The 23,241-nt window shown below is 44.0% G+C and overlaps 1 protein-coding gene across 6 annotated transcripts in view; it reads right to left on the reverse strand.

Moving 5' to 3' along the window:
• The window catches only part of NFYB (nuclear transcription factor Y subunit beta), a 43,381-nt gene that overhangs the window by 16,223 nt on the left and 3,917 nt on the right, over positions 1-23,241 (reverse strand). The window contains exon 1 of one of the 6 annotated variants that reach the window (XM_073324094.2): positions 7,015-7,076. The exons of 2 other annotated variants lie outside the window; for them this stretch is intronic. The gene's annotated coding sequence lies outside the window, so the exon portion shown is untranslated. Of the gene's footprint in view, positions 1-5,787; positions 6,003-6,718; positions 6,831-7,014; positions 7,077-23,241 lie in introns of those variants that run through there. 3 more of the 6 variants (XM_073324042.1, XM_073324050.1, XM_073324060.2) reach the window with 3 other exon arrangements.

Consider the following 23,241-nt stretch of genomic DNA (forward strand, 5'->3'; position numbering starts at 1 on the left):
TCATTTTTATAAGAGTTAGATTAACAGCAGACATAGGCTCTGGAATTTTCCCTCATAGTTCAACTGGGACTTTCATTATCCTGTCTTAATCCAATCCCAAACCCTTCCGGAGTAAACACTATTTGTTCCATGGTTTTGAGGTGTAGAGGGAAAGAAATAAACTAAATTTCAATTGTTGCTTAAGCCATCTGGAGCCAGGTATCAAGAGAAGAGATACCACACTAACATGACACCCTACTAATGTTTCTTTAGGTTCTGTTTCTGGTATTAACATGAGCCTGTTTAAAGATTGCTGTTACTAACAGTTCTGTCACAGTGGATAGTCATAATAAAATACTGGAGTTTTAAATTCAGACTTGTTTAAAATTAACATTTACAATAATCTGTCATGGGGGTTAAGATCACCATAAGTGTTTACTTAACATGCTCAAAGTCAGCTCAGTACAAGGCTCATACCCTATATAGCATGACCTGATTTATGCAACAATAAAGCACTGCGGTATACAGCTATGTTAACTGGCTACAAAATAATTCAAAAGCATCCAGTTTTAAACTGAAATTATTCTAAAAATGCACCAAAGTTCAATGTACCAGAGAAATACCCCCAGCATACAGTAATCTGACTCACTGACAAAGTGTGGGGGAGAAGGGCAGTGAGTCCTGTCAGACTGATACTTCTGCTAACAACAATGCAACTAAGCCATTGCTGCAAGTGGGTACTAATTTTCAGAACATCAGTGAGCCTCTAGAGGGAGAACTAGACCTTGGTTAATAATTTCAAGAGTGCCTATGCAAGTCAAGAGCCTATATCCCACTTTCAAAAATTACTTACGCATTTAAATTCTTTTTGAAAATGGGACTTGGCATCTTTGAAAACTCTGTCTTGACTTGAAGGACTCAAATCCTGCACAAGGGGAACTCTACTGTGTTCCTATTGAGGTGGGATTATACAATATCATTTTTAATAAAAAGGAGCATATTTCCCCGTTTGCGTGGTTACATAATGGCATCATACATGGAGCCTCGAACACACTGAATTAGTATAATGGATTGCATACCTATCCAATCAAAATACAACTACATTCTACATTTCTGTTTGAAAAATGACTTGAAAAAACAGATTGGCTTGGACAGCAACACAAGCAAATGGAGTGAGCACAAATAAAGATAATATGGGGTAATGTATCAAATTGAGAGTCATGAATTGGGAATTTGAAGTGGTCAGGTTAGTTCCATTCTTATTTGATATTGTCAATGATTTGGAAGTAAACAGCACAGTAATTTGCATGTAAATGGTCAGGGAAGTATTGCAACCACCACTGAAGACAGAGAAATATTGCAAAGAGATCTTGAGGAGTTAGAACTGGCAGGAAATTCAGTGAAATTGCTGGGGGAAATGGAGATTTAAACACTTGAAGACAATTCAAGAAAGGGAGGGAGAGAGGAAGGCAGGCATTCAGAATTGTACTAAATGAGCCTCATGGGTAATAGTGGACAGCAAATTAGTTTAGATGTGAATTTACACTATCATATTGCATTAAAAAAATGAGGTTCTGGGGCTGCACATAAAGATGTTCTGGAGCAGTATGCATTATTTCCTTGTCAGCAATGCCCTGTTGAGACTACACCTAGAATACTAAACTCAGTTCAGAACACCTCAAGATCATAAAAACTTAAATGGGATATAGGATTTACTTGGAAGGAAAAAGTAAGCCATATCTGTGGCTTGGCTCAGTGACAACTATGGAAGGACATAAGCCTACAAACTTCTGAGAAGTGTGAATACCGAGGAGAGGAAATTTAGCACAGTACAATAAAAAGTCCATAACTAACAATAACAGGAAATGAAAAATTTGCCTTAAGAACAGGGAAAACTCCCTAGCAATGTGATTTGTAAGACTGGAATGATCTCCCACAGGAAGTTAAGCAGCAGGCCTAGTTTAGTTTTAAATATCATACAAGAAAAAAATAAAACAAACAACATAGGCAATAATCTTGCACTGGCAGGGAAGGGACTAGAATAAGTTTGTTGAGCTTTCTGTATCCTCTTCAGTTGCTGCACTTGATTTAACCCAAATCCTGAGGTTTCCCCTTCATCTTTATTCATTGAATTTTGAAAATCCTAGAGTCTTAGCAATATAACCACTAGACAAAAGCTTGAATAGTCCACTCCATCAATTTAGATAAGAAACTTTGCCTAACGAGCATGTGCATGGGATGGAGAGAGAGGATGTTATTCCATCAATTTCTACAGAATTACTTTATTAAAATGTTTAAAGTCTTTATACATTTGCAACCTGTGAATGGATGCCCTGTGTTCTTCCTGCATCTGAAGCATCTCTATCTGCTTACATGCTCAATGCCTTCCCTAAGAGCTGTAGAATGACACTGACAAGACTGGACAGTTTTACTGCTGCTATTCAGCATCTAGGCTGTAAAGAGTTCCCTCCATGTTTGTCCACCTCTGGCCTACTACAGCTCACGGGACCGTCCTGCCCAGCCCCGAGCTCCCGGCCCAGGAGGCTTGCCCCCGGCCCCTCCCCTGCTGTTCCCCCTCCCATGCAGCCACACGGGCAGCAGGGCTGCGAGCTCCTGCTGCTCTGAGCGGCATGGTAAGGTGACGGCAGCGCCACGCACGGCAGTGAACGGGTTGGGTAGCGGGTCCCCGGGGGCAGTCAAGGGACAGGGAGCGGTTGGATGGGGCGGAGATTCTGGGGCAGTCAGGGGTCGGGGAACAGGGGGGTGGGATAGGGCGTGGGAGTCCCGGGGGGCCTGTCAGGGGGTGGTGTGGATAGGTCGGGGCAGTCAGGATACGGGGGCGTGTTGGATAGGGGGTGGGATCCCAGGGGGGGTGAGGGTTTAGGGCAGGGGGTCCCAAGAGTGGGCAGTCAGGGGACAGGAAGTGGGAGGGGGCAAATAAGGGGCAGGGGCCAGGCTTTTGGGGGGTACAGCCTTCCCTACCTGGCCCTCCATACAGTTTCACAGCCCGTTGTGGCCCTCGGGCCAAAAAGTTTGCCTACCCCTGATGTAGGCTCCTCCACACTATATATAAAAAGTGTTCTAACAGAAGCCCCTTATGCCAGTTAACTTGTACACTACCATGGTTACAGTTGCAGTATGGAAAGGCTCTAACAACAAATTTCTTCTTGTTGTTGAAACACCCACTAAACTGAGTGGCTTGGTCTGAGCGTGGTGGGGGACACCAGGAATAACTGGGCACAGTTTCCGTGATTTCTCTTGTGGGTTTCTGATTTTTTTTGGTGGGAGGAGGGAGGGCGAGGGAGCAAGCATGGGGGGAGGAGAGATGTGAACTGGAAAGAATCAGAGCTTATATAGGCTATTTAAGAAAGTTTGTGCAGTTCCACTACTTTTGCAGAGACTGAAACGGATAAGCAGTGCTCTGTCCTATCTATTCCATCAGCACAAGCACGAAGACACAGTCTGAAATGTTTTAAAGACACTCAATATTTTAATAACTGTCCTAGTACCTTTACTTAAAAATATCCTTCATTTTCTACTCTGATCCATTATTTTTGGCTTTCCCCCCCATAGATTAGTTACAATTTTAAGTCAGGGCAGAGGCTATTTGTCCTTCCTTTATCATATTTAAAAATATTTCACACGCTTATGAAAAATAATTTCTTCACCTCAAGCAAAGAGCAAGTAGAATTTTACCAGACTAATTCAGGATAGTTTTATTTTCAACCAATACTTGATACTCGAACATGCTGAGCTATTCAGTTTAATTCTCACATTGTGGCTTATACATTGTGATGAACTCTATTTAGTAAATAAATTTTAACTTTCATCTGTTTTTACTTGGCACTAATCCTAAGAAGTTAGACACTTTCTAAATAACATAGTTACAAAAGGTAATTAAAAATAAAGACTCTGAATAAGGCAATAACCTCATTGCTTAATCACAGAAAGATTTCAGATCTGATACCCAACAATTAATTTTAAGATTAAATAAAAATTAGATTAGCAATTTTATCCCTTTTAAAATCCTGATTAAAACAGTTAAATTGTCTTGATTAAAGTCAGGGATTAAAGCTATTTCTATACCACAGCCCACATCTTAGTAGAGTCTCATGGACCACACTGTCCTCTTGCCAGCCACAGATCTGTAGAACAACTTCCCCTATCCACAATCACAGTCTCCTCTCCCACTGGCAATCAGATATCATTTATGTGGCAAATACTGCAATTATTTATATTGAAGGGTAATACCAGGATATTTATTTTTAGCATTTTTTAGTCTAGTTAGCAGCTCAAAATGCCAACACTACATAACCAGCCAGCTCTCTTCAGACCATCAACAAGTGGTTGATATACCATCTTGGGAATTAATGATTTTGGATCAGACCACCCTGGATTTTCCTGAGCATTACAAATAGTATTTTTCCTAACATATTAAAACAGATGCAATACAGACTATACAGAAGAGATAATTATTTAGCAGAGTTTGGCTGGCACAGTGATAAAGTGTATACACTGTTCAGGAAATCTATTCTAACAGCTGCACATGAAAACAGTTCTTGCACATATAACTACAACTATACTGTGGGTAGTACCCAAGCTGCTCCTTGCTTGCCTTTTGGCTACTGCTTCTTTTGTCAGGTAAGACATAAGTAAGCAAGATTTAAAAAAAAAAAAAACCTACATTTTTCATCCCAATTAACTTTTTAAAATATGTTTTCCTGTCAGCAATGCAAAGGTCATTATGAATAAAATGATAAGACATTCAAGGATGAAGGGCAGCCTTCATTTATCTGATACAGTCTTGTAATCCATGACTGAATAAACCAGAATACCCCTAAAGAATCAATACAACCCTACCAGTCCTACAGCCTTCTACACTGAATCTTATTTACAGAAGCAAGGACTTGCATTTAAGTGAGACTTGGCCACAAAAAAGGGCAGTAGTAGAATCTGATTAAATTTCTTTGCAGTTTTACACTTTTGGAGTAGCCTACAAAATGTACAAGCTTGAAGAGTCACATACAGTATGTGGAAATGACATACAGTATTATTAAATGGAGTGTTGTAGCCATGTTGGCCCCAGACTATTAGAGAATGCTTTTGAGCTTACACAGAGCAAGAGCTCCGTATAAATTTGAGCACTTGTCTCTCTCACCAACAGAAGTTGGTCCAACAAAATATATTACCTCACCCACTTTGTCTCTCTCTTAAAATGGAAATGTTTTCAGATTTAGGTTACTAGTCACCATGTGTTACTGGTTACTTTTGCACTTCGCTCAGATTTGTCAGCCTAATAAATTTCATTTCCCTCTTCTTATGCACTTGAATACAGCTGTGCCTGAGTTACAACACAAAAGGAAAATCTTTACATTTAAATAAGCTCTGTGAATTAAACTTCATGAAAACACTGTAATATTAAGTTTTGTAATGCATTCCCTACACCCACAGCCAAAAATCCCCTAAACTAAGATCAAACCTGCTTCACCAGACACCCTTTTTTGTCTGTTGGTTGACGTTCACATCAAGTTTCTAAACCCCTAGAAAAGTTTATTTTTATCAGCTTGTTCAGAAGCCTAGCTGTCATTTCCATATTAACTGTAGCTGCTGGAAGGCACACCTATAGGAAGGGAAAGTCCCCTCTCCCCATCACTTACTTTCTAGTCCTCAGGGGAAGGTTTACCCACAGACTCAAGATGCTATCATTTTATCTCTGAGAATTGTGTATGGTGTTTTGTTTTGTTTTTTTAAAAAGAGAGAGACTAAAATCCATTATTTCCTGTCTAAAACTGAAGTGCTACTGCCTACCTACTGTGGTATCAGAGGCTCCTGCCTGGTTACTCAGATCCTCATCACATCCTGGTGTTTTAGGGCCTCACCCTACGCTCCTTACTCATGCGGAGCGCTTTCAAGGGGTTTTTGCCTGTGAGAGGACTGCAAGGTTAACTCCGGGGTGCCGATGTAGAGGAGACTAGCTGTCCTAGCTCTGACCCCAGGATCACCGAGACGCTGCACCACACCAGCACCGCCATCCTCCCAGCCCACAGCGCTGACAGCCACAAACTCGGAACTGCGCGGGGGAGGTGGAGGACGGGGAGCAGCTCTGGCTGCACCAGGGGCTCGGGCTTCCCGCACACGCAGCGGAGGTGGCCGGGACTGCCCGGGGGTGGGCAGAAAAGGTCGCCCCCGCCCAAGACCCCACAAGCGGCTCCCGATCCGCAGAGACCCAAGTCGCTCCGCTACAGGGCGGGGGAAGGAGCGAAGGGGACGCGACCCGGGGGCGGAGGGAGGGAAGGATCCCCGCTGCTGGCCAGGGGATCCCGGAGGCGGGCAAAGGGGGATCGCAGCTCCCAGCCCGCGCTGTGACCGGGACGCCGCAGGGGCCCTCCCCGGCGTGTGGCCGGGCGCGGGGCAGGAACAGCCCGGGGAGCCGCGCTCCCGCCGCCCGGGCCCACAAAATGGAGCCAGAGCAGGGGCCACGGGCCCCAAAGCCCAGGCCCAGCGGGAGCCGGTGGCGGGGAGGAGAGGGCTCCGCTTCGGTCCCATCTCCCCCCGCCTGCCCCCACCGGCTCCGTCCCCGCCCGTCCGGGCTCCGGCCGCACAAAGAGGCGAGCGGGCGCTGGCGGGGCCCGGGCTCCTCTCCCCACTTCCTGGTCCCCTCGGCGGCGGCGCGGCGGCGGCGCCGGGGCCCGGGGAGGGAGACGGACATTTCATTCGAGCCTGCAGTGGAACCGGTTACCAATCATTGGCCGGAGCCAGGCACAAACCTCCAGTGCGGCCCTGGTTGGCTCCCTCCGCAAATCGGCTGTTTGGTTGGACAGAAAATGGCTGCGAAGGAACCAGTCCCAGCGCGGAGCCCCGCTTCCCGCAGCCGGCCTGCCCTCCCTCCGCGCCGCCTCCCCTCCAGCCCCGCCACACTCGGCTCTTCCGGCCGCGCGGGCTCCCTCCCGCCGCCACCGCCGCCCCCCGCCAGAACCTTTATAGCGGGGCCAGAGCTGGGGGAGGTTGCTGATCCTTCAGGCGCACTGACCTCACCTCGGAGAGGGGTCGCCTTGATAGGGGGTTTCGGTTGGGGTAGATCCTGTACAGCTCTCCCCACCACCATTCACACACAGATGGGGGGGGGGGGGCGTTCTCTGATGGGAGGTTTCATTGCGGGCAGTTGGGGTAGACCCGTGCAACTCTCTCCCATATCAATTTAAACACGTGGCTGTTGTAAACCGAATTGTCTGGGCATGGAGTATCTGTGTAAGAGGAGGGATGTGTTGGACACTCCATTTCTAAGATGGAGATAGTATTTATTTGTTAAATAGAAAGAAAAGGAGGACTTGTGGCACCTTAGAGACGAACACATTTATTTGAGCCTAAGCTTTCCTGAGCTACAGCTCACTTCATCCGATGCATTCAGTGAAAAATACAGGGGGGAGATTTATATCCACAGAGAACATGAAACAATGGGTGTTACCATACACACTGTAACCAGAAAGAAAAGAAGTACTTGTGGCACCTTAGAGACTAACCAATTTATTAGAGCATAAACCACAAGTCCTCCTTTTCTTTTTGCGAATACAGACTAACACGGCTGTTACTCTGAAAACTGTAACCAGAGTGATCACTTAATATGAGCTATTACCAGCAGGAGAGAGGAGGGGGGAAGGGGGAACCTTCTGTAGTGATCATCAAGGTGGGCCATTTCCAGCAGTTGACAAGAACGTTTGAGGAACAGGGGGGGGGGGGGCGGGAATAAACATGGGGAAATAGTTTTAGTTTGTGTAATGACCCATCAGGAAAGCTTATGCTCAAATAAATTGGTTAGTCTCTAAGGTGCCACAAGTACTCCTTTTCTTTTTGTGAATACAGACTAACACGGCTGCTACTCTGAAACCATTTATTAAGTGTTGATTGCTAAGAATTACATTACCTAAAGTTGTGTGAAACTCATGTTATACCTTACAAGGGCTTTTGTTAACATTTTCTTTTGCATCAGTGATGAGAAAATTCATACATACGAAGGCATGCAAAACCTCAAAGTAAAAGTCACCCAAATCCACAAATTTCTACTTGGAAAAAACATGAATTGTATGTGTATATATACACATAACAGAAGGACTCAGATTCACTCAAAAGGTTCATGGGTTTGGTCTGAGTTCAAATTTTAATGAAAAATGAAACCAGACAAATTTTGCATGGCTTCATGTTTCATTGCAAATATTTTGTGCAGCTTGAACATTATTTTAACTGCTGGGTGTTGTGAGAATTAATTCATTAATTTTTGGAAAGCTTTTTGCAAGTATTATCTAAACAATCAATATCTTTCCAGCCCTAAGGAATGTATTTTTCCTCTCCATTTATTTTGAAGCTTGTTTTATCACTTGCTACCTTATTACTATAAGGATGCACTATTAACCTTGCTCTGCAGCTTTAAGAGGGTTGTGTGGATTCTGTCACCCCAACCAGGAATTTCACAAATAAATCAGTGAGCACACATTGAGTCAGGTACAGAGCTTCTCAAATCTTTGATACTAAAGTTAGGGCCAGATCCCACTACCATTTAAGTCAATGGCAAAACTCATTTTTACTTTAATGGCAACAGGATTGGGACCTGTGACACCTAGATTATGGTCAAGTCACAGCAGGAAAGCTTCAGTGAGGAAGTAGTTAACTATAAAATGAAGGATATTGAAAGAATAAAGTGCTTTAAAAGACAGCTCAAATATTTTCTACTCTGAACATGCGAATATTTTGCATGAAATCCTACTGTCTTTTAAAAAAATACTACACTATTCTGTAGAAATGACCCAAAGCTTTTTCTAGGAGCACTACAGTGTTTTGTACTACTAATATAGCATTATATATATATATTTATAATACACACATAACCATGTTAAAAGAACATTATTAAGGTTGCAAAGTCAAGCCTTCAGAAGTTAGGAAATGCTGCAATTAAATTTGCCTGTGCAACCTTAATTCATCCCCTTTGTGTGCATGCACTGTGATACATCTTTTAATTACACAATCACATACTATTTTTTCCATAGGACCCATTTCTCATTCAGTGCCTGGATTGGACGGTGTTCCCTTAATAAGAAGCTGTTCAATATTTTGTTTTCTCCCTGTTGTTCAGTGATTAGCCCCAAGCATTATTTACTGCACACTATTCAAACTCTGCTCTGAAAACAGAATTATTAATTTCCTAATTAACTTTTCTATGGTGTTTATCACTATAATATCTGAGTGCTTCACACACAATAATGAATTTATTACCACAACCCCCAGTAAGGTAAGGAGGTGGTTGTGAGTGTGACATTACCCAGAGTACAATCTGGACTGATAGACACCTGTGTCCGTTCAATTCTCCAACATGGGGTGCCTTTTACACTGCTTTACTGTGAGAGCAACCACTCCTGGTCTACTCACACAGCTCCAGCATGTAAATCGCTCCCAGCTATATTGTAAGAGTGCTATAGCCAGTCACTCATGAATTACACTGTAGGGCCACACCAGCATGGGAGTGTGCCTGAGAGACCCAGAGCTAGGAACCGTTGACCAGTCACTACCCAGACCCAGGGGACTACCTCCTTTCTCTATCACTGTGGACAACACCACCATCCTGCCTGTCACTCACGCCCAACAACTTTGACTTGGACCTCTCTCTAGGTCCTCACATCCAGGCTATGTCTAAGGATATGTCTATGCTAGAAATGCTGCACCAGCCAGCTGTAGCTGAACCACTGCAGTTTAGACACTTACTACAGTGATGGAAGGGGTTCTTCTGTTGCTATTGTAAACTCACCGCTTCAAGAGGGGGTCAATCTAGTGGTGTAATAGGCATAACTATTGACAGGTTTCAGAGTAACAGCCATGTTAGTCTGTATTCGCAAAAAGAAAAGGAGTACTTGTGGCACCTTAGAGACTAACCAATTTATTTGAGCATGAGCTTTCGTGAGCTACAGCTCACTTCATCGGATGCATACCGTGGAAACTGCAGCAGACTTTATATACACACAGAGAATATGAAACAATACCTCCTCCCACCCCACTGTCCTGCTGGTAATAGCTTATCTAAAGTGATCATCAGGTTGGGCCATTTCCAGCACAAATCCAGGTTTTCTCACCCTCCACCCCCCCACACAAATTCACTCTCCTGCTGGTGATAGGCATAACTATGGCTCTCAGGAGGGGTAAATTTTTCACACCCCTGAGCAAAGTAGCTAGGTCAAACTAACTCTGTAGCATAGACCAGTCCTTGGTCTTGCAGCTTGTTTCTGCATAACAGCTCTAAAATATTGCCTTTCCTTCCATCCACACATCCAAAACCCTCAGGTAGGTTCTCATCAGTTCACATCTCAATTACTGCAACATCCTTTTTTCTGACCTTGGCAAATGCAATCTTGCTCCACGTGTCTTCATTCAGAATGTAACACTGCTGCAAAGATCATTTTCCTAGCCCATCACTTCAACCATGGGTGAAGGGGTCTCCAGTGATCCCCACACAAAACACAGGCAGAAAGGGGTTAAGAAATTTCCTGGCCCACAGACAGCAAAAGCAACCCCAGCTGCTCAACTGTAAAAATGGTCAATTATGGAAAGACACGCCCACAATTGCTGCAGCTAATGAGGGCAAGCCCAAGAGTAAAGATGGGGAACAGCATGAGAAAGGGTGGAAGAGTTTTCTCCTTCTACAAGCTCCCTCTTCTCTAGCACATCAAACATAAATTGTCTGTCTTTGCTTTCAAGGCCCTTCATAGCCTATCCTGCTTCCACCTATTATCTCCTTCAGTATCAAAAGATTGACTCCTGCTTCTGATTCGTCCAAGATGGTTCCAATGCCCATTCCATTCCACTGTTAAAGTTTCAAACAGCCACTTTTGTGCATTCTCCCAGCCTGTGCCTATGTGGGGGAGAAACTCCCTGTAAACATCTGCAAAACTAACTCATTATTCTCTTTCAAAACCCTCCTTCAAACTGTCCTTTGCCATAAGGCCTATACAAAATTGAGAATGGGTAGGCTGCTGGAGTGCTGAGACCACTGCCTATCGTGCTGACCAATATCGTCTTATTGTTTCCTTGTACTCCCATCTGTCTGTATTCATCGGTTATCTCTCATCTTACACTTAGATTGTAAGACCTTGGGGGCAGGGACTGTTCGTCTCCTGAACTTGTATATTTACGAGCACAATGGGGTTCTGGTCCATGACTGGAGCTCCTAGGTCCTAGGATAATACAAATAATAAAGCATGGGGATCCAGCAGTTGGGTGTATTCGCAACAGACTGTTGTCTTTCCAGAGAGAGAGACTGGGCAGGTTGTGAAATTGAGATGACCATAACTCGTCTGAGAGGAAGGGTGGCCCCGTGGCTACGGTGCAAACTGGAGGTTTGAGGGATCTGCGTTCAATTATTGGTTCCACCTTAGACTTATTGTGTGACCTTGGGCAAAGTCGCTTTGAGCTGGATTCTCAAAGGTATGTAAGGCTTCTAACTTCATTTGAAATAAATGGAAGTTAGAAGCCTAAATACGTGTGATGATCTGGACCTTTGTTGCTCTGTGTCTCAGTTTCCCCTTTGTAAAATGGGTATGAGTACCTCTATAGTCTTAGGAGTGTTGTGAGGATACATACTCTAAAAGATTGTGCAGTGCCAGATATTACGGTAATAGAGGCTGTATAAAAGTACCATAGATCAAAATGGTAATTAATCTTGGTTTCACCAATGGAACAGCTAGCTAGCTCAGCAGCACCAAGGGTATGTCTACACTTGAAACTTAGTCATGTTTTAACACGTATTAATTAAACCTAGGCTGCCCAGGGTTAAACATGGGTAGCAACAAATGCTTTGTGTTGTGTCTGCTCTAGAACTGACTTATTTGGGTTAATTAATATGTTAAAAGATGACTAAAAAGTCTAGTTTAGACCTACCACAAGAGTGATAGGGAACTTTAAAGGACATCTGCAGGAAGAAGGTCCAGGTGTAGAGAGATTAGTTTGAGAGACTGTATTAATGGAGCCCCTCCACTCTGCCCAGGCAACAGTTGGAGGTGGTGCAGTAACGATGTCCTCACCATCTTTTATTCAGCAGAGCAGTGTTGCGATTTTACTGATGCACATTCTGACAGAAGCCCTGCTTTGTGACTGTGTGGGAGCCTACAATTGTAGCATAATAATTTGAACAAAATAACTTGTGTTAGTCTTAGCTCCATTTTAAACACAGAAAAAAAATCAATGCTGATCTTAAATGGAAAAAGATAAAAGCATCTTTATTTTCAAGCATTGTGCGAATATAACAAACAATGACTATGAAATTAGAAACGGATAGTACTTTTAATTGTTAATTTTTATAACTATGCTTATTATGCACTTGCTAATAAAGATCTCTTACCATGTAGGAATTTTGTGTTGTTGTGGTTAGTTTCTAATTCTTTGTATTCCACTGGCTTTTTGGACATTCTCAGCTGCACTTGAGTGATATTTATCTAGCAGCATAAGAATTGTGAAAAGCTTATGCTGTACTGCTCTGGAGGATGGACAGTTGCTTAATGGCAGTGCAGAGAACTCTATGTTCTCTGCATGTGGTGGAACTGGGTTCCAGACCAGCTCTACTTAGGCCAATGTGGAGGAAGTACTGGGGGTTGGACAGGTGAGGAAGGGGGCATGGACTGTGATCTGGGTCAGGAATTCAAAGATCCTATGATCACAGAACTCTGCACATGTGGTGCAATGGAGTTGTGGAGTAATAGCCATGGAGGGCAGCAGAGCTGTCCCACATCCTGTTTGTGGGTTAAGTGGGGATTCCATCTCCTTCCAGTCCCTGCATAGTTTCCTTGCCCAAAGCCAATTTTCTCAGACTTTGTGGATGGTGTTGAATTTCATCCTTGTCATGGATTTGAGGACTTTATTTTGTTCATGCCATTGAAGGAATTCAGAACTTGCTACAAAATGACAGAGCTGTCCAGATCCTCTGGTGTTGGTCATCTTTTGTAATATACATCCCGCGCAGGTTACTGTGTGGGACACTGGGATGCAAGGAATTCAGGGTCTGTCTGCACAAGTACAACCATGTTAGCAACATAGTAAAAACAAAGCTGTCCCCTAAACCAGCTACAAATATGATTCCAATTAGTAGCATCAACTGGATCTGAACTGTCTCCCCTAAGTAGGTTGGTTCTTTGACATGGTTGTATCTGTAGTGTAGACAGAGCCATAGATTACAGTATGTTCTTTTTTCTCCTGTGATCCTAGACACAAATCTTGCAAAATTGACAGCCTATTTTAATGAAATTAAAATCCAGGACATCCATGAACTGTGTAGGTTTTAATAGTGCTAAGATATAGCTGCTTTTGCATTCAGGGCTAAGAGTTCAAACCTTAAACCAGTTGGCATTACAGGATCTTGACATTACTGAGACAAGCTTTTCTCTTCTAGTTTACACATAGGAGAGATCTTAATTTCACCGATAGAAATTGTTAAAAGATAGGTAACAAAGGGTAGGAATAAATAGTCAGATTTCACAGCTGAGAGGGGTAAATAGTGGGGTCTCCCAAGGATCTGTACTGGGACCTGTGCTGTTCAACATGTTCATATATGATCTGGAAAAAGGGATAAACAGGGAGATGGCAAAGTTTGCAGACAATACAAAACTACTCAAGATAGTTAAGTCCAAAACTAACGGTGAAGAGTTGCACTGGGATCTCACAGAACTGGGTGACTGGGCAACAAAAGGGCAGATGGAAATTCAATATAGATAAATGCAAAGTAATGCACATGGGAAAAACATAATCCCAACTATACATACAAAATGATGGGATCTAAATTAGCTCTTACCACTAAAGAAAGATCTTGGAGACACTGTGGATACTTCTCTGAAAACATCTGCTCAATGTGTAGCAGCAGTCAAAAAAGCCAACAGAATATTAGGAAAGGGATAGATAATAAAACAAAATCATAATCCCACTATGTAAACCATGGTATGCCCACACCTTGAATACTGTATGCAGTTTTGGTCATCCAATCTAATATAAAGATATATTAGAACTGGAAAAAGGACAGAGAAGGGCAACAAAAATGATTAGGGGTATGGAAAGCTTCCATAAGAGGAAATGTTAAAAAGACTGGGACTGTTCATTTTAGAAAGGAGATGACTAAGGGGAGGAGATATGATAGAGGTCTATAAAATCATGAATGGTGTGGAGAAAGTGAATAAGGAAATGTTTCAGAGTTAACAGCCGTATTAGTCTGTATTCACAAAAAGAAAAGGAGTACTTGTGGCACCTTAGAGACTAACCAATTTATTTGAGCATAAGTTTTCATGAGCTACAGCTCACTTCATCGGATGCATTCCGTGGGCTTTGGATCAGCACCAGGATGTTTTATAGTACATTCTTAATCTCAGAATTATTCTAAACAATAAAAGAATGTGACTCACTTTTGGATTATAAGGTAGAAGACATAAAAACAGATGTGGTGATGCTTTTGAGACTCTCTCATATGACCGTCTCAAACAAACTAGGGAAATGCAACCTAGCTGGAGCTACTATAAGGTGGATGCATAAGTGGTTGGAGAACCATTCTCAGAGAGTAGTTATCTGTGGTTCACAGTCATGCTGGAAGGATGTAACAAGTAGGGTCCCGCAAGGATCAGTTTTGGGTCCGGTTCTGTTCAATATCTTCATCAATGATTTAGATAACGGCATAGAGAGTACACTTATAAAGTTTGCGGATGATACCAAGATGGGAGGGTTTGCAGTGCTTTGGAGGGTAGGATTAACATTCAGAAGGATCTGGACAACCTGGAGAAATGGTCTGAAGTAAATAGGATTAAATTCAATAAAGACAAATGCAAAGTACTCCATTTAGGAAGGAACAAATCAGTTGCACACGTACAAAATGGGAATGACTGCCTAGGAAGGAGTACTGTGGAAAGGGATCTGGGGGGGTCATAGTGGACCACAAGCTAAATATGATTCAACAGTTTAATGCTGTTGCAAAAACAAAAAGCGAACATTATTCTGGGATGGATTAGCCGGAGGGCTTTAAGCAAGACACAAGAAGTAATTCTTCCACTCTACTCCGCACTGATTAGGCCTCAAATGGAGTATTGTGTCGAGTTCTGGGCGACACATTTCTGGAAAGATGTGGATAAATTGGAGAAAATCCAGAGAAGAGCAACAAAAATGATAAAAAGTCTAGAAAACATGACCTATGAAGGCAGATTGAAAGAAAAATGGGTTGGTTTAGTCTGGAGAAGAGAAGACAGAGGGGACATGATAATTTTCAAGTACATAAAAGGTTGTTACAAGGAAGAAGGAGAGAAATTGTTCTTCTTAACCTCTGAGGATAGGACAAGAAGCAATGAGCTTATATTGCAGCAAGGGAGGTTTAGGTTGGACTTTAGGAAAAACTTCCCAACTGTCAGGGTGGTTAAGCACTGGAATAAATTGCCTAAGGAGGTTGTGGAAATTCCATCATTGGAGATTTTTAAAAGCAGGTTAGACAAACGTGTCAGGAAGGGTCTAGATCAATGGTTGTCAGATTTTTTTTTCCTGGCAATCCAGTTGAAGAAAATTTGTTGATGCCCATGATCCAACAGAGCTGGGGATGAGGGGTGGGGCCAGGAATGGAGGGGTTCAGAGTGTGAGAGGGGCTCTGAGCTGGGACAGGGGGTTGGGGTGCAAGAGGGGATCAGGGCTCTGCGCACGGGGTGCAAGCTCTGGAGTGGGGCCTGCGATGAAGGGTGCGGGGGGGGTCAGGCCTGGGGCAGGGAATTGGAGTGCGGGGTTGGGGTGTGGGCTTACCTCCGGCAGCTCCCGGCGAGCGGCACAGCCAGGTGCAGAGGCAGGCTTCCTGCCTGTCCTGGCACAGTGGACCACGCAGCACCCTGGAAGCGGCCAGCAGCAGGTCCGGCTCCTAGGCGGAGGCTCACAACCGGCTTGCGTGGCTCTCACCTGCAGGCACTGCCATCCCCAGCTCCCATTGACTGGCAACTGGCCAATGTGTGTGCAGAGCACCACAGTGCTCAGAACGGGGACAGCGCACAGAGCCCTGTGGGCTCCCCCCCCCCCAGCTAGGAGCCGGACCTGCTGCTGGCTGCTTCTGGGGCACAGCGCGGTGTCAGAACAGGTCGGGACTAGCCTGCCTTAGCCAGGCAGCACCGCCAATGGGACTTTTAACGGCCCGGTCGGTGGTGCTGACCAGAGCCGCCGCGACCCAGTGCCTTACATTCCGTGACCCAGTACTGGGTCACGACCTGAAGTTTGAAAACCACTGGAGCCTGCCTGCCTCCCTGTAGCCAACCAGTCTTTTAGCAGCCCAGTCAGCTATGGTGACCGTAGCCACCAGGGTCCCTTTTTGACTGGGCATTCCAGTCGACAACAGGATGCCTGGCAACCCTATGCCTTTGGGACCCCTTTATGATATCTCTAAGCAAAGTGCATTGGTGTAGATTATCTTCCTTTTGAAAGCCAACTAGAAGCTTCTGCTAGCACATAATGCAGAAACCCATGTTCTGAGTGGCATAGACCATTATGAGCACACCACACTAGTGTGCTCAAGTATCTCTGTTGGCCACCTATTCACTTCTGGATGCAGCTTAAGGCATGGGTTTAAAGTTTTTAAATGGGTTGGGTCTAGGGTTGCCAACCCTCCCGGATTGTACAGGAGTCCTAGATGCAGGGGCAGCCAGGAGATCTCTGCACACTGCCCCTGCCCTGGGCACCGACTCCACAGCTCCCATTGACTGGGAACCATGGGTAATGGGAGCTGCAGGGGCAGTGCCTGCAGGCAGGGGCAGTGTGTAGAGCTACCTGACCAACACTGTGCGTAGGAGCCAAACATGCCAGTCGTTTCCAGAAGCTGTCCAAGGTAAGCGCCACCCAGCTGGGCCTACACCCCCTCCCACACCCCAACCCCCTTCTACAACCCTGAGCCCGGATTGCAACCCCTTGCCCCTGGACCGCAACCCGCTGCCCCAGCCCGGAGGCCCCCCCATCCTACAAACCCCTCAGCCCCACCCCAGAGCCCACACCCCATCCTGCACCCCAACCCCCTGCCTGGGGGATGTGGTGGGGGGGCTGAGTGAGCAGGGCCTTGGAGAAGGGGCAGGGCAAGGGTGTTTGTGCGATTAGAAAGTTGGCAACCCTAGTTGGGTCCCAGATACTCGCTAAAGACCACCTCTCATCCTGTGGCAGCAGTGAAGTTTAATATCAGATATTTAGGGTTCGGCTGACAGTTCCCTATTCTGAACTTTAAAGGACTGGTAGGAAAAGCTCTCTAGAAGGCTTCCCCTTTGCAACTCTTCTTCCATACCATGCCTCAGAACCCACGTGGGGTAGTGTTAAGAAACAAAAGGAATGCATCTGAAAACACATGGTGCTTGATTGTCCCCTTGATGGCATGGATTTTATGATATCGTGACTCCAGTGAAGTCAGTGGAGTCACACTGAAGTAAAACTGGTGTAAGGGAAGGTGGGGGGCATGCATGGCAGGAGGGGAATCAAAACAAAACAGGCCCATTATCTTGATACTGACAACAAACTGGCTGCAGATTCTTCCTCTAGCAGCACCTTTCGGGTTGACTTTTTAGAAGCGTTATGTTATTTTTTATAACTGGCTCTAGCTGTCTTCATAATATCAGCAGGTGCTGAATATATTTTTATATCTCAAGATTGGGCTGACAAGTGATTAAAAAAATGGCAATTACCGCCGATAGAACAAATACATGTGTTTGTCTGAGCGATTGGCTGACCAAGAAGTAGGACTGAGGGGACTTGAAGGCTCTAAAGTTTTACATTGTTTTGTTTGAGTGCAGTCATGTAACAAATAAAATAAATCTACATTTGTAAGTTGCACTTTCACCATAAAGAGATTGCACTACAGTACTTGTATGAGGTGAATTGCAAAATACTATCATTTAACAGTATAATCAAAAATATAAAGTGAGCACTGTGCACTTTGTATTCTATGTAGAAAAAACATCCAAAAAATATTTAATAACTTTCAAGTGTTATTCTATTGTTTAACAGTGCGATTAATTGCAGTTAATTTTTTGTAATTGCGATTAATTTTTTTTTTAGTTAATTGTGGGATTAACTGTGATTAATCAACAGTTCACTTAGATGTAACAAGCTCAGTTTAATTTTCCATGCTGGAATATGAATAGCTGGAAGTGGATTGATATGACAGGGAGATAGCTGCTTTTACAGCAAGGCAATGACTGAAAGGATTTAAAAGTTATGCCAAACCTTTGTGACTTTTGAAGGATTTGACATGTCTCTCTGAGCCTGCTTGTTATACCTGGGTGACACTCGGATATTGAACAAGGACTGGTACCACTGACCATTTGCAAAGGTAAGGTTAAGGGCAGCTAATTTGGAACTGAACCCAAAGAATTTGAATTGAGCAGTTTCCAAAGCAGGTGACCTAACTAAGCCACTTAAACTGTGAGGAAAGAATTGCCACTTACAGATGTGGCTGTAACAAGTGTCATGGACCCAGTCCTGCACTTCTTGACCATTCAGAACTCTCGTGAGAATTGAGTGGGGCTGTCCCCTTCCATCACATGGAAGTGGGCAGCCAAAAAAAAAAAAAAACCCAGAAGCCATCAAGAACCAGGAAGTGCACTCAATCAAGTAAAAACACAAATATTAGAAAGCCAGGGAAGCACAGTTACAGCAATTCCTTCCACACCACCTTAACTCTGCCCCATGGAGATGGCAATAGGGACCAGGTATCTAAACAGAGCCCTCATCCATCCTCAATAAAGCCTGCTCTTTTCTCAGTGCCCACCATAATTTCAAATCACCACTCTTATTCACATACTCGCTAGCCGTCACTGGGCTCTGGATAGCAGTATTGATCTGGAGAGCATTTGCAGCTGGCTGCCAGGCACCACTTTGCCACCACAGCAGGCCCAGAGCTAGAGCTCTGCACTTGGAGAAGGCTCGCATCCCCCCTCGGGATGCCAACAGCAAATAGGAATATAACATTACCTTCCCACCACCACTGTCATTTTCTCTGTGCCCTCTATCATACTTCAGGGCCACAGCACCTGTATTTCCTCTGCCCCCACATGGTCCAGTAAGGGAACTCACCCTAGGTTCCTGGCTCCTCAGCTGTCACCTCTCTTGGGTAGAGAGACAGACACACTCTCTCTCTCCTCCCAAGCTGGGTTTTTCCAGGCTGCACAGTTCCCCACCTACACTGTGATATCCCTAGCACAGTCAGACTACCTAACCAGGCCAGCATCTACACTTTGCTTTCTCTTTGAAGGCTTATGAACAGCATAATTGCCAACAGTTATAAATTATGACTACACTTTATAAACAAGTACATTTATTCTTAAGGTGAAAGCATTACAGAGAAAACAATAAAAGTTCTTATATACATGCTACAAGCTTACTAGAGATCCCATAAGGCTGATTGGTGGTCTCAGCAGGCCAAAATCCTTCCAACCTTTTCCAGGAAGTATTGGGGCCCTCTTTGGGCAGAAGGTCTTGTGCCTGTGCTGATCAGCAAGAAGGTCCTGAGCCAGTTTAAACTCAAGCTGTTTATCCAAAAGTCCTTTGTCTGTTGGTCCCAGTTTGAACTAGTATATGCAAGTCTCTCCAGGTGGTGGGAGCTCTCTGGAGGTGTTACAACCTGAGTGAGTCTGCCTAACCCCCCCCCCCCATCACTGTTCTTAGTTTCTGGAGGAGTTGTAATCACCTGCCCGCATGGAATTACATATACTCTCTGGCCTACAATACAGTATGATCTCCCAAAGATAATCACACCCCACACAATTCCAAGTCTGCATTCCCAGTCATATACTCCCAGGGTCCCTCACTGTGCTATTCACAAAGCAAGATGAATACAACAAAAGGGCGGGGAGTCTCTGGGTGCTGTTTCAGAGTATTGCTTTGAGTCTCTCTCTGTGTGAGAAGTTGTTATTACAAAGAATTGCTTTGAGAACAGACTCTGTCTTAGAATGTACTAACACAATTAGCAGCTTGCAGGTTTCACACATAGAGGGAGAGAAACAGTACCAAAAACCAAGAGACCTCTTAATTAGTAATACCCTGGAATTTAAACTATGGGGAATCAAACTCATTTTTGATTTTAATACAGAACTTCTTTAATATGATCCAACAGCGGTGGCTGAAGCCCCGGGCCCTTTAAATTGCCCTTGAGCCCCGGGGCTCCCAGCCACCTCTGCAGCTAGGAGCTCGGGGGTGATTTAAAGGCCCCAGGGCTCCCAGCCGCAGCCGGAGCCCCTGGGCCTTTAAATCTTTAAAGGCCCTGCCTCTTCCGGTTGAGGCCATGCCTCTTCCGATTGAGGTAACACCCTCACTCAGGGCTCCAGCGTACCAGTAAGTCCTTTAAGTTACTTTCACCCCTGAACACTCAACCTGTAGAACTCATTGCCAGGGGATGTTCTGAAGGCCAGAAGTATAACTGTATAAAAAAAGAATTAGTTAATTTAATGAACGATAGGTCTATCAGTGGATATTAGCTGAGATGGTCAGAGATGCAACCCTATGCTCTGGGTGTCCCTAAACCAGTGCTGAATTTGTAATGAAAGAGATGCCAGGGCTCAAGCAATTATTTTACACTCATAAATGATGCAGCAAGCCCAGAGGTGCCGGGGCTATGAACTGTCAAGCCTCGAGGTGCCAGGCCTCAGCCCTGGCACAAATTAAGCACTGCCCTAAACCTTTGTCAGAAGCTGGGACTAGACAACAAGGGGTTGATTGCTCGACTGCCTGTTCTATTAATTTCCTCTGAAGCATCTGACACTAGCCACTGTCAGAAGACAGGCTACTGGGCTAGATGAACCATTGGTCTGATCCAGGATGGCCATTCTTACGTTCTTAATGAGATACTTGGTGGGAAAAAGGATTCTAATATTATTTTAATGATCCCACTAGCTCAGTCACTGGTTTGGGAGTCAATCATCTTAAAAAACATTGAGATAGCATTGAGGTGGGCTCAGAGCCACAAAGGTATTTAGGCTCCTCATTTCCACTGCAATCAGTGAAAGTTGGGAGCCTAAATACTTTGTGGATCTGGGCCATATAGCTTAGATGATTACAACTCTTTTATTAGGGTCCTTCAGCAGCGATCATACACTGGGTAAAATTACTTGAAAATACCTTCACCAAGATTTCAACATAGAGTGAAATGCCTTCTTATATTTCACCTTTATAGAAGCTGAGTTTTTTATTAGTGATTAGGACACTTCATAGACTTACTACACGTTACTGAATTTATTCCCCCTCCTCCATCTCCCTCCTTTGTTTTCATGATGCTCGTGCAATCTGTGTAATGTAATAGCCCAAAATACCAACCAGTATGATGCATTTGCAACCTTTCTTTTTGCTTTACAGAAATTCTGAAGGATACAACCTCCTGTCCTGCTCCTTTGAGAGTGCTGTGGCATCACAGAAAAAAAGAGAACAATATATATAATGGTTTTATACTGCTGCCTATCACTGTAATATGAGTGCCTTCCATGTAAAAGTGGTTAGCAATAATGAAGATCCTAGTGGACTTCATGGAGCCTCTGATTCTTCTCCCTTTTCTGCAGAATGCTATCTGATGTTCAAAATAAGAGATTGCTTGTTGTTGCACAGCAGTCCTCAACATCTGGACAAGTTTTTCACACTGATAAAAATTAAGGATGACTCCAAAGCATATTTAAGTCAATGAAAAGACTTCTAGTTTTCCATTGACTTCAATAAGCAAGGTTTGGATCAGGGCCTTAAATTGGAGTCTGTGTCCAGGAAAAGCTTCAGGATCCAACTGGTTCTCCTTTGACTTTTATAATACCCATGCAATGTTCTCCTGTGCTTATTTTATTATTTAAAAAAGAGACAGGATCAATTATTATTTATTATGCAGATTGAAGTAGAGCTCATAATGTGCTAGACATTTTCCAGACACAGAGAAAGAAACCAGTCCCTTTCCTGAAGAGTGTACAGTTTAGGCAAAGATGAGCAAAGGCTGGGAGAAACAGATACAACATACAGTCAAAGGGATCAAGATGGTGGTAGTCACATAGATTATTAGTTACATGATTGTAGTTTAAAAAAAAATAAGTTTCACACACCACATTTTCTTCCCCTCACTCTCCCTCCACAATTCAGCTCTCTCATTTTTATCCCACAATTCCAGTGTTCTTAAATTCCAATGTTCGCGTGCATCGTCTCAACATTTGGCCCCTTACCTTCATGAAAATGAGCAGTTCATTCATGCAAAGATCGACTTAAATAGGTAAGTAGGTGCCTTTAGTCTGCTTTATTATAGGTATCACAGAAAAAATAGTTTTTTTCTGGAGGGATTTAAATGAGGAGAGTACAGTGGCTTTGGGCACCAGCTCAGAAGTATCTGATGTGTAGGTGTGAAAAAGCATTGAGACACTTGTGGGAAAAACAGACAAACAAGGTGATGAGACTGGCCTAACTGGCAGAATAGAGAGAATGACAGGGCAGCAAGACAAGAGTCAAGGATAGATAAGTAGGGAGGAGCAGAGTTATGTAGCGCCTTGGAGTTGACCACAATGAATTTGCTGTGATAGAGACGGGAAGAGAGTGACAGGATTCAAACTGGGGGCATGAGATGATCAAAACCATAAAGAACATGACCTTGGAAGCTGCATTTTGTATGGACTAGAGGGGACAGGGGAGCAATGTGAAGTCAGGAAGGCTAGGGAGGGGGCTACGATAGTCAAAAGGGGAGATAGGGTGGTCCCAAAAAATGTTTTAGAAGTTCGGACAGAGGAGGGGAGAGGGGAAAAGCTGTTTTAGGAATATTGTGTAGGAAGAAGCAGCAGATTTGGACAACCCATGGATGTGTGGGGAGAGGGAGAAGTTGAAGATGACCAGTAGCTTATTTGGCTGTACTGACAGGGCTCTATTCAGTAGTAGCAGGAACTTTTGTTTAAATTTACTTACCTACTCTTGTGGCATGTAACATCTACAATAAATATAACTGAAAGACATTAGGAAAATATATTTTCAGTTTTCTTATTTTGTGTACTAGACAGTGTATAGTTCCCTTTCACCGTCCCCCCTTTACAGTCAGATGCAGCCACATTTTCATTGATTTTGGGCACCTCTGTTTTTGGGTGTCTTAAGTTGGGCTCCCAAAATCATTGGCCACTTTCAAAAATGTTGATCTTTGTTTCCCCTTTTGTTCCTGTGGGTCTTTCTCACAGCAACCTAGGAGATATTTTTCTTTTTCTAATAAAGGAATGTGATTGTGAAACCACAAAAATTGTCAAGAGATACCAG

Source organism: Lepidochelys kempii, chromosome 1 (assembly GCF_965140285.1).
Source record: "Lepidochelys kempii isolate rLepKem1 chromosome 1, rLepKem1.hap1, whole genome shotgun sequence".
NCBI lineage: Eukaryota > Metazoa > Chordata > Testudines > Cheloniidae > Lepidochelys > Lepidochelys kempii.